Source organism: Martes martes (genome assembly GCF_963455335.1).
Source record: "Martes martes genome assembly, chromosome: 8".
Classification (NCBI taxonomy): domain Eukaryota; kingdom Metazoa; phylum Chordata; class Mammalia; order Carnivora; family Mustelidae; genus Martes; species Martes martes.
The window spans coordinates 91,216,869-91,231,062 of NC_137895.1; the positions used below are offsets into that span (position 1 = coordinate 91,216,869).

Genomic DNA, 14,194 nt, shown 5'->3' on the forward strand with positions numbered 1-14,194 from the left:
TTATAAGCAGGAGCACTCCCTTCTTTTCAACTTGGAATTACTCCATTGACTGCTTATATGTATGGACTCATGAACTTCTAGTTTTCAACAGCTTATAACTCATTGCTGTACTTAATAATTATGGTGCTCAAACTGTCCCACATTTTGTCTCTTTGGAGAAATGTCTGTTCACTCTCTCTGCCAATTTTTTCAAATTTTTTTTAAAGATTTTATTTACTCATTTGACAGACTGAGGTCACACGTAGGCAGAGAGGCAGGCAGAGAGACAGAGAGGAAAGTGGCTCCCTGCTGAGGAGAGAACCTGATGTGGGGCTGGATCCCAGGACCTTGAGATCATGACCCGAGCCAAAGGCAGAGGCTTAACCCACTGAGCCACCCAGGTGCCCCTCTCTGCCAATTTTTTAATCAGAGTTCTTTTCTATTGAGATGTATGAGTTCCTCATATAATTTCAGCCATTCCTTCTGGGAGACGAATAGTAATATCACAGTCTGAGCCTGAGTCCTCTGAGTTCAAACAACTGGACATCATTTATGTAATGAAAACTTTGGACATTGGAGGGTAGAGTCACTCACCATAAATCTTGACCCACAAACTGCTTGCAGATGGAGTTTGTCCCATTAGTACTCCCCTACCTATGACAGAGCACTGCACAATGCAATGTCTTTGACACTTTCTGAATATACATAGGACAAGAAGGAACACATCAATTTCATCATATATATAATAATGAAAGTATTTTTTTATTTTAATAAACATATAATGTATTTTATTCCCCAGGGGTACAGGTCTGTGAATCGCCAGATTTATACATTTCACAGCACTCATCATAGCACATACCCTCCCCAATGTCCATATCCCCACCACCCTCTCCCGTCCCCCATACGCCCAGCAACCCTCAGTCTGTTTTTTGAGATTGAGTCTTTTATGTTTTGTCTCCCTCCCAATCCCATCTTTTCATTTTTTCTTTTCCTACCTCCCCCCAACCCACCCACATTGCATCTCCACTTCCTCATATCAAAGTGATCATATGATAGTTGTCTTTCTCCGATTGACTTATTTCACTAAGCATAATACCCTCTAGTTCCATCCACGTCGTCGCAAATGGCAAAATTTCATGTCTTTTGATGCCTGCATAGTATTCCATTGTGTATATATACCACATCTTCTTTATCCATTCATCTGTTGATGGACATCTAGGTTCTTTCCACAGTTTGGCTATTGTGGACATTGCTGCTATAAACATTCGGGTGCACGTGCCCCTTCGGAGCACCACGTTTGTATCCTTAGGATAGATACCCAGTAGTGCAATCGCTGGGTCGTAGGGTAGCTCTATTTTCAGTTTTTTGAGGAACCTCCACACTGTTTTCCAGAGTAGTGGCACCAGCTTGCATTCCCACCAGCAGTGTAGGAGGGTTCCCCTCTCTCTGCATCCTCGCCAGCATCTGTCATTTCTTGACTTGTTAATTTTAGCCATTCTGACTGGTGTGAGGTGGTATCTCGTTGTGGTTTTCATTTGTATTTCCCTGATGCCGAGTGATGTGGAGCATTTTTTCATGTGTCTGTTGGCCATCTGGATGTCTTCTTTGCAGAAATGTCTGTTCATGTCCTCTGCCCATTTCTTGATTGGATTATTTGTTCTTTGGGTGTTGACTTTGATAAGCTCTTTATAGATTTTGGATACTAGCCCTTTATCTGATATGTCGTTTGCAAACATCTTCTCCCATTCTGTCAGTTGTCTTTTGGTTTTGTTAACTGTTTCCTTTGCTGTGCAAAAGCTTTTGAGCTTGATGAAATCCCAATAGTCCATTTTTGCCCTTGCTTCTGTTGCCTTTGGCGATATGCCTAGGAAGAAGTTGCTGCGGTTGAAGTCAAAGAGGTTGCTGCCTGCGTTCTCCTCAAGGATTTTGATAGATTCCTTTCTGACATTGAGGTCCTTCATCCATTTTGAGTCTATTTTCATGTGTGGTGTAAGGAAATATTCCAATTTCAATTTTCTGCATGTGGCTGTCCTATTTTCCCAGCACCATTTGTTGAAGAGCCTGTCTTTTTCCCATTAGGCATTCCTTCCTGCTTTGTCGAAGATTAGTTGATCATAGAGTTGAGGGTCTATTTCTGGGCTCTCTATTCTGTTCCATTGATCTATATGTCTGTTTTTGTGCCAGTACCATACTGTCTTGATGATGACAACTTTGTAATAGAGTATCATATATTATCATATCATCTGCAAGGAGTGATAGTTTGACTTCTTTGTCAATTTGGATGCCTTTAATTTCTTTTTGTTGTCTGATTGCTGAGGCTAGGACTTCTGGTACTATGTTGAAGAGCAGTGGTGATAACGGACATCCTTGCCATGTTCCTGACCTTAGTGGAAAAGCTTTCAGTTTTTCTCCATTGAGAATGATATTTGCAGTGGGTTTTTCATAGATGCCTTTGATAATATTGAGGTATATGCCCTCTATCCCTACACTTTGAAGAGTTTTAATCAGGAAGGGATGCTTCACTTTGTCAAATGCTTTTTCAGCATCTATTGAGAGTATCATAGGGTTCTTATTCTTTCTTTTATTAAAGTATTGTATCACATTGATGGATTTGCGGATGTTGAACCAACCTTGCAGTCCTGGAATAAATCCCACTTGGTTGTGGTGAATAATCTTTTTAATGTACTGTTGGATCCTATTGGCCAGTATTTTGGTGAGAATTTTCGCATCTGTGTTCATCAAGGATATTGGTCTGTAATTCTCTTTTTTGGTGGGATCCTTGTCTGGTATTGGGATCAAGGTGATGCTGGCCTCATAAAATGAGTTTGGAAGTTTTCCTTCCATTTCTATTTTTTGGAACAGTTTCAGGAGAATAGGAATTAATTCTTCTTTAAATGTTTGGTAGAATTCCCCTGGGAAGCCATCTAATCCTGGACTTTTGTTTGTTTGGAGATTTTTGATGACTGTTTTAATCTCCTTACTGGTTCTGGGTATGTTCGGGTTTTCTATTTCTTCCTGGTTCAGTTGTGGTAGTTTATATGTCTCTAGAAATGTATCCATTTCTTCCAGGTTGTCAAATTTGTTGGCAAAGAGTTGCTCATAGTATATTCTTATAATTGTTTGTATTTCTTTGGTGTTGGTTGTGATCTCTCCTCTTTCATTCATGATTTTATTTATTTGGGTCCTTTCTCTTTTCTTTTTGATAAGTCTGGCCAGAGGTTTGTCAATCTTATTAATTCTTTCAAAGAACCAGCTCCTAGTTTTGTTGATTTGTTCTATTGGTTTTTTAGTTTCTATTTCATTGATTTCTGCTCTGATCTTGATGATTTCTCTTCTCCTGCTGGGTTTAGGCTTTCTTTGTTGTTCTCTCTCCAGCTCCTTTAGGTGTAGGGTTAGGTTGTGTATTTGAGACCTTTCTTGTTTCTTGAGAAAGGCTTGCACCGCTATATATTTTCCTCTCAGGACTGCCTTTGCTGTGTCCCACAGATTTTGAACCGTTGTGTTTTCATTATCATTTGTTTCCATGAATTTTTTCAATTCTTCTTTAATTTCCTGGTTGACCCATTCATTCTTTAGGAGGATGCTGTTTAGTCTCCATGTATTTGCGTTCTTTCCAAATTTCCTCTTGTGATTGAGTTCTAGCTTCAGAGCATTGTGTTCTGTAAATATGCAGGGAATGATCCCAATCTTTTGATACCAGTTGAGACCTGATTTATGACCCAGGATGTGGACTATTCTGGAGAATGTTCCATGTGCACTAGAGAAGAATGTATATTCTGTTGCTTTGGGATGGAATGTTCTGAAGATATCTGTGATGTCCATCTGGTCCAGTGTGTCATTTAAGGCCTTGATTTCCTTGTTGATCTTTTGCTTAGATGATCTGTCCATTTCAGTGAGGGGAGTGTTAAAGTCCCCTGCTATTATTGCACTACTGTCGATGTATTTCTTTGATTTTGTTATTAATGGGTTTATATAGTTGGCTGCTCCCATGTTAGGGGCATAGATATTTAAGATTGTTAGGTCTTCTTGTGGGACAGACCCTTTGAGTATGATATAGTGTCCTTCCTCATCTCTTATTATAGTCTTTGCCTTAAAATCTAATTGATCTGATATAAGGATTGCCACCCCAGCTTTCTTCTGATATCCATTAGCATGGTACATTGTTTTCCACCCCCTCACTTGAAATCTGGAGGTGTCTTCGGGTCTAAAATGAGTTTCTTGTAGGCAGCATATTGATGGGTTTTGGTTTTTTATCCATTCTGATACCCTGTGTCTTTTGATTGGGGCATTTAGCCCATTAACATTCAGGGTAACTATTGAGAGATATGAATTTAGTGCCATTGTATTGCCTGTAAGGTGACTGTTACTGTATATTGTCTCTGTTTCTTTCTGATCTACTACTTTTAGGATCTCTCTTTGCTTAGAAGACCCCTTTCAATATTTCCTGTAGAGCTGGTTTGGTGTTTGCAAATTCTTTCAGCTTTTGTTTGTCCTGGAAGCTCTTTATCTCTCCTTCTATTTTCAATGATAGCCTAGCCGGATATAGTATTCTTGGCTGCATGTTTTTCTCCTTTAGTGCTCTGAATATGTCATGCCAGTTCTTTCTGGCCTGCCAGGTCTCTGTGGATAGGTCCGCTGCCAATCTAATGTTTTTACCCTTGTATGTTACAGACTTCTTTTCCCGGGCTGCTTTCAGGATTTTCTCTTTGTCGCTAAGACTTGTAAATTTTACTATCAGGTGACGAGGTGTGGACCTATTTTTATTGATATAGGGGCGTTCTTAGCATCTCCTGGATTTTGATGTTTGTTTTCTTTGCCATATTAGGGAAATTCTCTCCAATAATTCTCTCCAATATACCTTCTGCTCCCCTCTCTCTCTTCTTCTTCTTCTGGAATCCCAATTATTCTAATGTTGTGTCGTCTTATGGTGTCGCTTATCTCTCGAATCCTCTCCTTGTGGTCCAGTATTTGTTTGTCTCTCTTTTGCTCAGCTTCTTTATTCTCTGTCATTTGGTCTTCTATGTCACTAATTCTTTCTTCTGCCTCATTTATCCTAGCAGTGAGAGCTTCCATTTTTGATTGCACCTCGTTAATAGCTTTTTTTATTTCAACTTGGTTAGATTTTAGTTCTCTTATTTCTCCAGAAAGGGCTTTTATCTCTCCAGAGAGGGTTTCTCTAGTATCTTCGATGCCTTTCTCGAGCCCGGCTAGAACCTTGAGAATTGTCATTCTGAACTCTAGATCTGTCATGTTACCAATGTCCGTATTGATTAGGTCTCCAGCCTTCGGTACGGCCTCTTGTTCTTTTTTTTGAGGTGAGTTTTTCCGCCTTGTCATTTTGTCCAGATAAGATTTGCTTTCTCCTGCTGTGGAATTCCGCTGTTCTTGGAGACTGAAGTTGGTTTTGGCTGGGTTTCTTGTTGATCTTCTGAGGGAGGGGCCTGTTGTAGTGATTCTCAAGTGTCTTTGCTGCAGGCGGAATTGCACCGCCCTTGCCAGGGGCCCGGCTAAGTAATCCGCTCAGGTTTGCTTTCGGGAGCTTTTGTTCCCTAAGTGCTTTCCGTAGAGTTCCGGAGGACGGGTATGAAGATGGCGGCCTCCCAATCTCTGGCCCGGAGGAGCCGAGAACTTGGGGTCCCGCTCTTCAGTGTGCCCTCAGAGAAAAGCGCCCAACCGCCCCGCCTCCCTGGCCTTCGGTCGTGCCTTGAGGAAACCAGTCAATTGCTGGAACCTGGAGAAAAGTGCCCGGTCACTTCCGTCTCCGTGGCCTCCGGCTGCACTCTGAGCCCACCCAGCCTGCAACTGGCACAAGGTAACCCCGGGCTGAGAGCTCACTCCTCCGCTTTGTCACTGTAGCTGGCTTCCCCGCTCTAATACCTGGGAGCTCTGTGACACTCAGACACCCCCAGTCCTTCTGTGACCCCGCGGGACCTGGGGTTACACTGACCCCGCCTGGGTTTTCCCCCGGTTTAGCCTCTGGAGCGATGTCCCTCTGTGGAGCAGACTTTTAAAAGTCCTGATGTTGTGCTCCGTTGCTCCGCCGCTTGCCGGGAGCCGGCCCCTCCCCCCACGGTCTGTCTTCCCGTCGCTTTGGATTCACTTCTCCGCAGGTCCTACCTTTCAGAAAGTGATCGATTTTCTGTTTCTGGAATTGTTGCTCTTCTTCTCTTCAATTTCCCGTTGGATTTGTAGGTATTCACAATGGTTAGATAAGCTATCTAGCTGATCTCCTGCTACCCGATGTCATCTCAGCCTGCTACTTCTCCGCCATCTTGACTCCCCCAATAATGAATGTTTTAATGAGTATACACTGAATTGGCAAGGGGCTTCATTTGTAAATTCACTTTAACCTTTCCTTTCACTGTGAGTATTGCCTTAATTTTATCAGTTGAATTCAGGCACTCTTTTTCTCTAAAACAGACCAAGGTGTTTTAGCACTTGTGCATTACGGTTTAGAACAGTTGCCAGAAAGTCATGGCATCCCCAGATGGGAACTCAGAAAGAACAGGAGATGGGAAAGCATACCCAGGGAGCATGGAGATGGCCAGACAGGCATAGAGTCTTTCTTTTCTTTGGCTTTTCTCCCCAGGGTCAGTGCCACCTCCTCCTCTACACATCTCTCAGTGTCAGGAAAGCCCTGGAGATCAGGGATTCTTTCTTTTTCCCCCTACACATGCCATTATGGCTTTTCCCCACATCACTGAGAATGTTTTGCCAACCTTCACCCAATGCTTCCTTCCCCAAAGAATTGGGTAGGGTGAAACTTGGCTCCTTGTATCAAGCAAATCTATAAAGATGTCTATGTCTCCTCTTCCTCAAAGTTTCCCAACATTCTTGGCCTTTTTATTTAAAGCAGCTGAGGTCAAGAAAGAAAAATCCTTCACTGACAGTAAACGGTCTTTCATTCAGTGGTGGCCTGGAATGTGCTTAGGCTTCACCCTATACCTACTGATGATATAAAACTTCCAAAGACTTAGAACACTCATAATTCCTGAAAACAGAGGATAGAGCTCCAGACAATGGAGAGACAGTAATGAAGAAAAAGTAGCTACACTTGTGGTAAGCATAGCATAACATTCAGACATGCTGAATCACTACATTGTACACTTAAAATTAATATAATGTTGTATCAGATACACTCAAACAAAAAAAATTTTAATAAAAAATAAAAGGGTAAACCTTTTCCTGTATCCTATTTCAGTTAAAAAGTGCTATGTAACAAGTCACCCCAAATCTTAGCATCTTAAAACATAAATTTATTATTGTTCATGATTCTAGAGGTTGACTGAGATCAAGTTGGTGATTCTCACTTGGTTCTGTCATTTAGTTGTAATCAGATATTAACTGGCATTGGATTGATAAGAAGGCTGGCATGGACTGTTTATCCAAGATGGCTTCTTTAGTCATGTGTCTGATGCCACAGCTGGAATGGCTGGGAGAGATGGGCTGACGAGGCATCTCTCTAGGGTCTCTCCATGGGGTTACTTATGCTTCCTGGCAATATCAAGGTATTCACATGGCACCTGGATCCCCCCAGGGCATGTGTTCCCAAAAAAGATGGAAGTTGCAAATCTTCTCATCTCTCTAAGTCATCCAACTTCAGTTATACCACATTCTCATGATCAAAAGCAAGTTATTGACCCAACCAAATTAAAAGGGAGAGGAAAGAATTTATATCTTGTAATGGAGAAAATGACATTGATCCACCACAAATAATGTAATCTACAATAGCCATGAATCTGAAAATGCCTCTATGGGCAAAATTAACTACATAAAATCAGTTCAATCTTCAAAAGTTCTACCATTTGCAGAGTCTTTGTCCTCTGACCCTCATTAGTTCGCCAGAAATCTGATACTTTAAGCCAATACTTTTGGTGTTGTACCTAGCTTCTGGAAGTTCTTGGAACAATTAATGGTAGAGGTAGAGATCTACCAATAAACTCTAACAACTAGAAAATTACACTTCTTTGTATTGTTGGGGTTATGTCAGTTGTTTAGTCATCATCTTTAATATGTTCACATAGAAAAGGAAAGGGAATATAATTATATTCCTAATTTCATACACATTCACATACTGTTTATTATTTTTATTTTTTTAAATTTCTTTTCAGTGTTCCAAAATTCATTGTTTATGCACCACACCAAGACCTCCATGCAATACGTGCCCTCTTTAATACCCATCACCAGGCTCATCCAACCTCCCACCACCCCCCCTCCAAAACCCTGTTTGTTTCTCAGAGTCCACAGTCTCTCATGGTTCATCTCCCCTTTCAATTTCCCCCAACTCCCTTCTCCTCTCCATCTCCCCATGTCCTCCATGTTATTCCTTATGCTCCACAAGAAACCAAAGCCATATGATAATTCACTCTCTCTGCTTAACTTATTTCACTCAGCATCATCTCTTCTAGTCCTGTCCATGTTAAAACAAAAGTTGGGCATTCATCCTTTTTGATGGAGGTGTAATACACCTTTGTATATATGGACCATATCTTCTCTCTCCATTCGTCCATTGAAGGGCATCTTGGTTCTTTCCACAGTTTGGCAGCTGTGGCCATTGCTTCTATGGATATTGAGCTACACATGGCCCTTCTTTTCACTACATTCACTACATTCACTACATTGCCCAATAGGGCAATTGCAGGGTCATAGGGAAGTTCTATTTTTAATTTCTTAAGGAATCTCCACACTGTTTTCCAAAGTACCTGCACCAACTTACATTCCCACCAACAGCGTAAGAGGGTTCCCCTTTCTCCACATTCTTTCCAACACTTGTTGTTTACTGTCTTGTTAATTTTGGCCATTCTAACTGCTGTAAGATGGTATCTCAATGTGGTTTTGATTTGAATCTCCCTGATGGCTAGTGATGATGAACATTTTTTCATGTGTCTGTTGGCCATTCGTATGTCTTCTTTGGAGAAGTGTCTGTTCATGTCTTCTGCCCATTTTTTATGTGATTATCTATTTTGTGTTTGTTGAGTTTGAGAAGTTCTTTATAGATCTTGGGTATCACTCCTTTATACTCTCATTTGCGAAAGTCTTCTCCCATTCTGTGGGTTGCCTCTTTGTTTTGCTGACTATTTCCTTTGCTGTGCAGAAGCATTTGATCTTGATGAAGTCCCAAAAGTTCATTTTTGCTTTTGTTTCCTTTGCCTTTGGAGACATATCTTGAAAGAAGTTGCTGTGGCCAAAGTCAAAGAGGTTACTGCCTAGGTTCTCCTCTAGGATTCTGATGGATTCCAGCCTCACATTGAGGTCTTTTATCCATTTCAAGTTTATCTTTGTGTATGGTATAAGAGAATGGTCAACTTTCATTCTTCTACACATAGCTATCCAGTTTTCCCAGCACCATTTATTGAAGAAATGTTCTTTTTTCCGCTGCATATTTTTTCCTGCTTTATTATTTGACCATAAAGTTGAGGGTCCATATCTGGGCTCTCTACTTGGTTCCACTGGTCTATGTGTCTGTTTTTGTGCCAGTACCATGCTGTTTTGGTGATCACAGCTTTGTAGTAAAGCTTGAAATCAGCCAACATGATGCCTCCAGTTTTGTTTTTCTTTTTTTTTTTTTAATTTTTTATTTATTTTCAGCGTAACAGTATTCATTGTTTTTTCACCACACCCAGTGCTCCATGCAATCTGTGCCCTCCCTAATACCCACCACCTGGTTCCCCCACCCTCCCACCCCGCCCCTTCAAAACCCTCAGGTTGTTTTTCAGAGTCCATAGTCTCTCATGGTTCACCTCCCCTTCCAATTTCCCTCAACTCCCTTCTCCTCTCCATCTACCCTTGTCCTCTATATTATTTGTTATGCTCCACCAATAAGTGAAACCATATGATACTTGACTTTCTCTGTTTGACTTATTTCACTCAGCATAATCTCTTCCAGTCCTGTCCATGTTGCTACAAAAGTTGGGTATTCGTCCTTTCTGATGGAGGCATAATACTCCATAGTGTATATGGACCACATCTTCCTTATCCATTCATCCGTTGAAGGGCATCTTGGTTCTTTCCACAGTTTGGCGACCGTGGCCATTGCTGCTATAAACATTGGGGTACAGATGGCCCTTCTTTTCACTACATCTGTATCTTTGGCGTAAATACCCAGCAGTGCAATTGCAGGGTCATAGGGAAGATCTATTTTTAATTTCCTGAGGAATCTCCACACTGTTCTCCAAAGTGGCTGCACCAGTTTGCATTCCCACCAACAGTGTAAGAGGGTTCCCCTTTCTCCACATCCTCTCCAACACACGTTGTTTCCTGTCTTGCTAATTTTGGCCATTCTAACTGGTGTAAGGTGGTATCTCAATGTGGTTTTGATTTGAATCTCCCTGATGGCTAGTGATGATGAACATTTTTTCATGTGTCTGGTAGCCATTTGTATGTCTTCCTTGGAGAAGTGTCTGTTCATATCTTCTGCCCATTTTTTAATATGATTATCTGTTTTGTGTGTGTTGAGTTTGAGGAGTTCTTTATAGATCCTGGATATCAACCTTTTATCTGTACTGTCATTTGCAAATATCTTCTCCCATTCCGTGGGTTGCCTCTTTGTTTTGATGACTGTTTCTTTTGCTGTGCAGAAGCTTTTGATCTTGATGAAGTCCCAGAAGTTCATCTTTGCCTTTGTTTCCTTCGCCTTTGGAGACATATCTTGAAAGAAGTTGCTGTGGCTGATATCAAAGAGGTTACTCCCTATGTTCTCCTCGAGGATTCTGATGGATTCCTGTCTCACGTTGAGGTCTTTTATCCATTTCGAGTTTATCTTTGTGTACGGTGTAAGAGAATGGTCAAGTTTCATTCTTCTACATATAGCTGTCCAGTTTTCCCAGCACCATTTATTGAAGAGACTGTCTTTTTTCCACTGGATATTTTTTCCTGTTTTGTCAAAGATTATTTGACCATAGAGTTGAGGGTCCATATCTGGGCTCTCTACTCTGTTCCACTGGTCCTTGTGTCTGTTTTTATGCCAGTACCATGCTGTCTTGGTGATCACAGCTTTGTAGTAAAGCTTGAAATCAGGTAACGTGATGCCACCAGTTTTATTTTTGTTTTTCAACATTTCCTTAGCAATTCGGGGTCTCTTCTGATTCCATACAAATTTTAGGATTATTTGCTCCATCTCTTTGAAAAATACTGGTGGAATTTTGATCGGAATGGCATTAAAAGTATAGATTGCTCTAAGCAGTATAGACATTTAACAAAGTTTATTCTTCTGATCCATGAGCATGGAATGATCTTCCATATTTCAGTTCATTTCATGAGTGTTCTGTAGTTCCTTGAGTACAGATCCTTTACCTCTTTGGCTAGGTTTACTCCAGGTATCTTATGGTTCTTGGTGCTATAGTAAATGGAATCAATTCTCTAATTTCCCTTTCTGTGTTTCATTGTTAATGTGTAAGAAAGCAACTGATTTCTGTACATGGATTTTGTATCCTGCCACATTACTGAACTGCTGTATGAGTTCTAGTAGTTTGGGGGTGAAAGGGTCAGGAGGAGGACTGGAACAAACAGCTTAGAAGCCATGAAAACAGAATTAGGGAAATAAATGATGCCATGAAATGTTCCAAAGTCAGAATTATTGGAATCCTTGAGGACGAGAAGAAAGAAAGTAGACTAGAGGATATAGTTGAACAAATTCTCCATGAAAATTTTCCCAGTCTGGGGAATGGAACCAGTGTTCATGTCCTAGAGGCAGAAAGATCTTCCCCCAAGATCATAGAATCTAGGAAGACCTCGAGACACCTGATTGTGAAACTGATGAATCATAATTTTAGACAGGAGCTCTTGAAAGTAGCTAGAGGAAGAGATTCCTTACTTACAGAGGAAGGCCCATCAGAATAATGTCAGACCTGTCCACAGAAACCTGGCAAGCCAGAAGGGGCTGGCAAGACATATTCAGGGCACTAAATGAAAAGAACATACAGCCAAGAATACTTTATCCAGAATGGCTGACATTTAAAGTGGATGGAGAGATAAAGAGCTTCCAAGACCAGCAAGGTTTAAAAGAATATGTGACCAGGGGTCCCTTCGTGTCTCAGTGGGTTAAAACCACTGCCTTTGGCTCAGGTCATGATCCCAGGGTCCTGGGATCAAGCCCCGCATTGGGCTTTCTGCTCAGCGGGGAGCCTGCTTCCTCCTCTCTCTCTCTGCCTGCCTCTCTGCCTACTTGTGTTCTCTCTGTCAAATAAATGAATAAAATCTTAAAAAAAAAAAGGATATGTGACCACCAAGCCACACTACAAGAAATATTAAGGGGGGTTCTATAAAAGAAGAAAGAACCCAAGAGTGTCATAGAACAGAAATTTATGGAGACAATCTATAGAAAGAAGGACTTCACAGGTAACACAATAAAAACATATCTCTCAATAATCACTCTCAGTGTGAACGGCCTAAATGCTCCCATAAAACACCACGAGGTTGCAGACTGAATAAAATGACAGTACCTATCCATATATTGTCTACAAGAGACCCATTTTGAACCTAAGGATACATCCAGACCGAAAGTGAAGGGATGGAGAAGCATCTTTCATGCCAATGGGCCTCAAAAGAAAGCTGGGGTAGTGATTCTCATATCAGATAAATTAGATTTTAAACTAAAGACTGTAGTCAGAGATACAGAAGGACACTACATCATTCTTAAAGGGTCTATCCACCAAGAAGATCTAACAATTGTAAATATTTATGCCCCCCAATACGGGAGCAGCCAACTACATAAGACAACTGTTAATCAAGATAAAGAGTCATATTGATGTGAATACATTAATAGTAGGGGATCTTTTTTTTTTTAAGATTTTATTTATTTATTTGAGGGAGAGAGATCACAAGTAGGCAGAGAGAGAGGAAGGGAAGCAGGCTCCCTGCCTAGCAGAGAGCCCAATGTGGGGCTTGATCCCAAGACCCTGGGATCATGACCTGAGCTGAAGACAAAGGCTTTAACCCACTGATCCATCCAGGTGCTCCAATAGTAGGGGATCTTAACACACCACTCTCAGTAATGGACAGATCATCCAAGCAGAAAATCTATAAATAAACAAGAGCATTGAATGACACATTGGATCACATGGACCTCATAAATATATACAGAACATTCCACCCTAAAACAACAGAATACTCATTCTTCTTGAGCACACATGGAACTTTCTCCAGAATAGACCACATACTGGGTCACAAAACAGGACTCAGCCGATTCCAAAAGATTGAGATTATTCCCTGAATATTCTCAGACCACAATGCTTTGAAAGTGGAACTCAACCACAAGAAAAAATTTGGAAGGAATTCAAACACCTGGAAGCTAAAGACCACCTTGCTTAAGAATGTTTGGATCAACGAAGGAATCAAAGAAGAACTTAAGCAATTCATGGAAACCAATGAGGATGAAGACACTTTGGTCCAAAACCTATGGGATACAGCAAAGGCAGTCCTAAGGGGGAAATACATAGTCATCCAAGTCTCCCTCAAAAAAAAAATGGAAAAATCCAGAATACACCAGCTCTCTTTACACCTTAAAGAACTGGAAAATCAACAACAAATTAAGCCAACTCCACACACGAGAAGGGAAATAATGAAGATTAGAGCAGAGATCAATGAGATAGAAACTAGAGACGCAGTAGAATGCATCAACAAAACTAGAAGCTGGTTTTCTTGAAAGAATCAATAAGATCGATAAACCACTGGCCAAACTAATCCAAAAGACAATAGAGAGGATCCAAATTAATAAAATTATGAATGAAAAGGAAGAAATCACATATTGTTTATTTTGAGACACAATTGACAAGCCCAAAATGAAGACTGATTTACATCCTGAAAATCAGTGTAGCTATCCCCTTGAGAAGGGAAGACACTTCAAAACAGATTGCATTGCAAGGAGGGGAAAGCAGTAACATGTCCAGAACAGTTTTGACATGAAAAACTAATGACTAATGAACATTAGAGACAACTTAAGTAGAGCTGACTGAATTTCAGATTATGAGGAGATATAACCAGTTGCAGAGGAATAAAGAAATGCCCATTTCATAATACTGGGTCCTTCAGCATTTTTTATTAGATGTTCTTCCAAACTTTCTTTAATGCCTGCCAAAACTTGCCATTTTCAGTGGCTTCAATTTCCACCCATATTCTGTTAATATACCTTTTAATTTGAATTCCCAGTATACTGTTCTACTATTTCTATAAATGAAATACCAATCTTTTCATGATGTCACAAAAAGACTGCTTTACT

The 14,194-nt window shown here is 40.7% G+C and overlaps 1 protein-coding gene across 1 annotated transcript in view; it reads left to right on the top strand.

Moving 5' to 3' along the window:
* Nucleotides 1-14,194, top strand: part of LOC308347502 (olfactory receptor 6C4-like) — a gene marked incomplete at both ends in the record, with an annotated part of 188,342 nt that overhangs the window by 116,696 nt on the left and 57,452 nt on the right. The gene's annotated exons all lie outside the window — the stretch shown is intronic.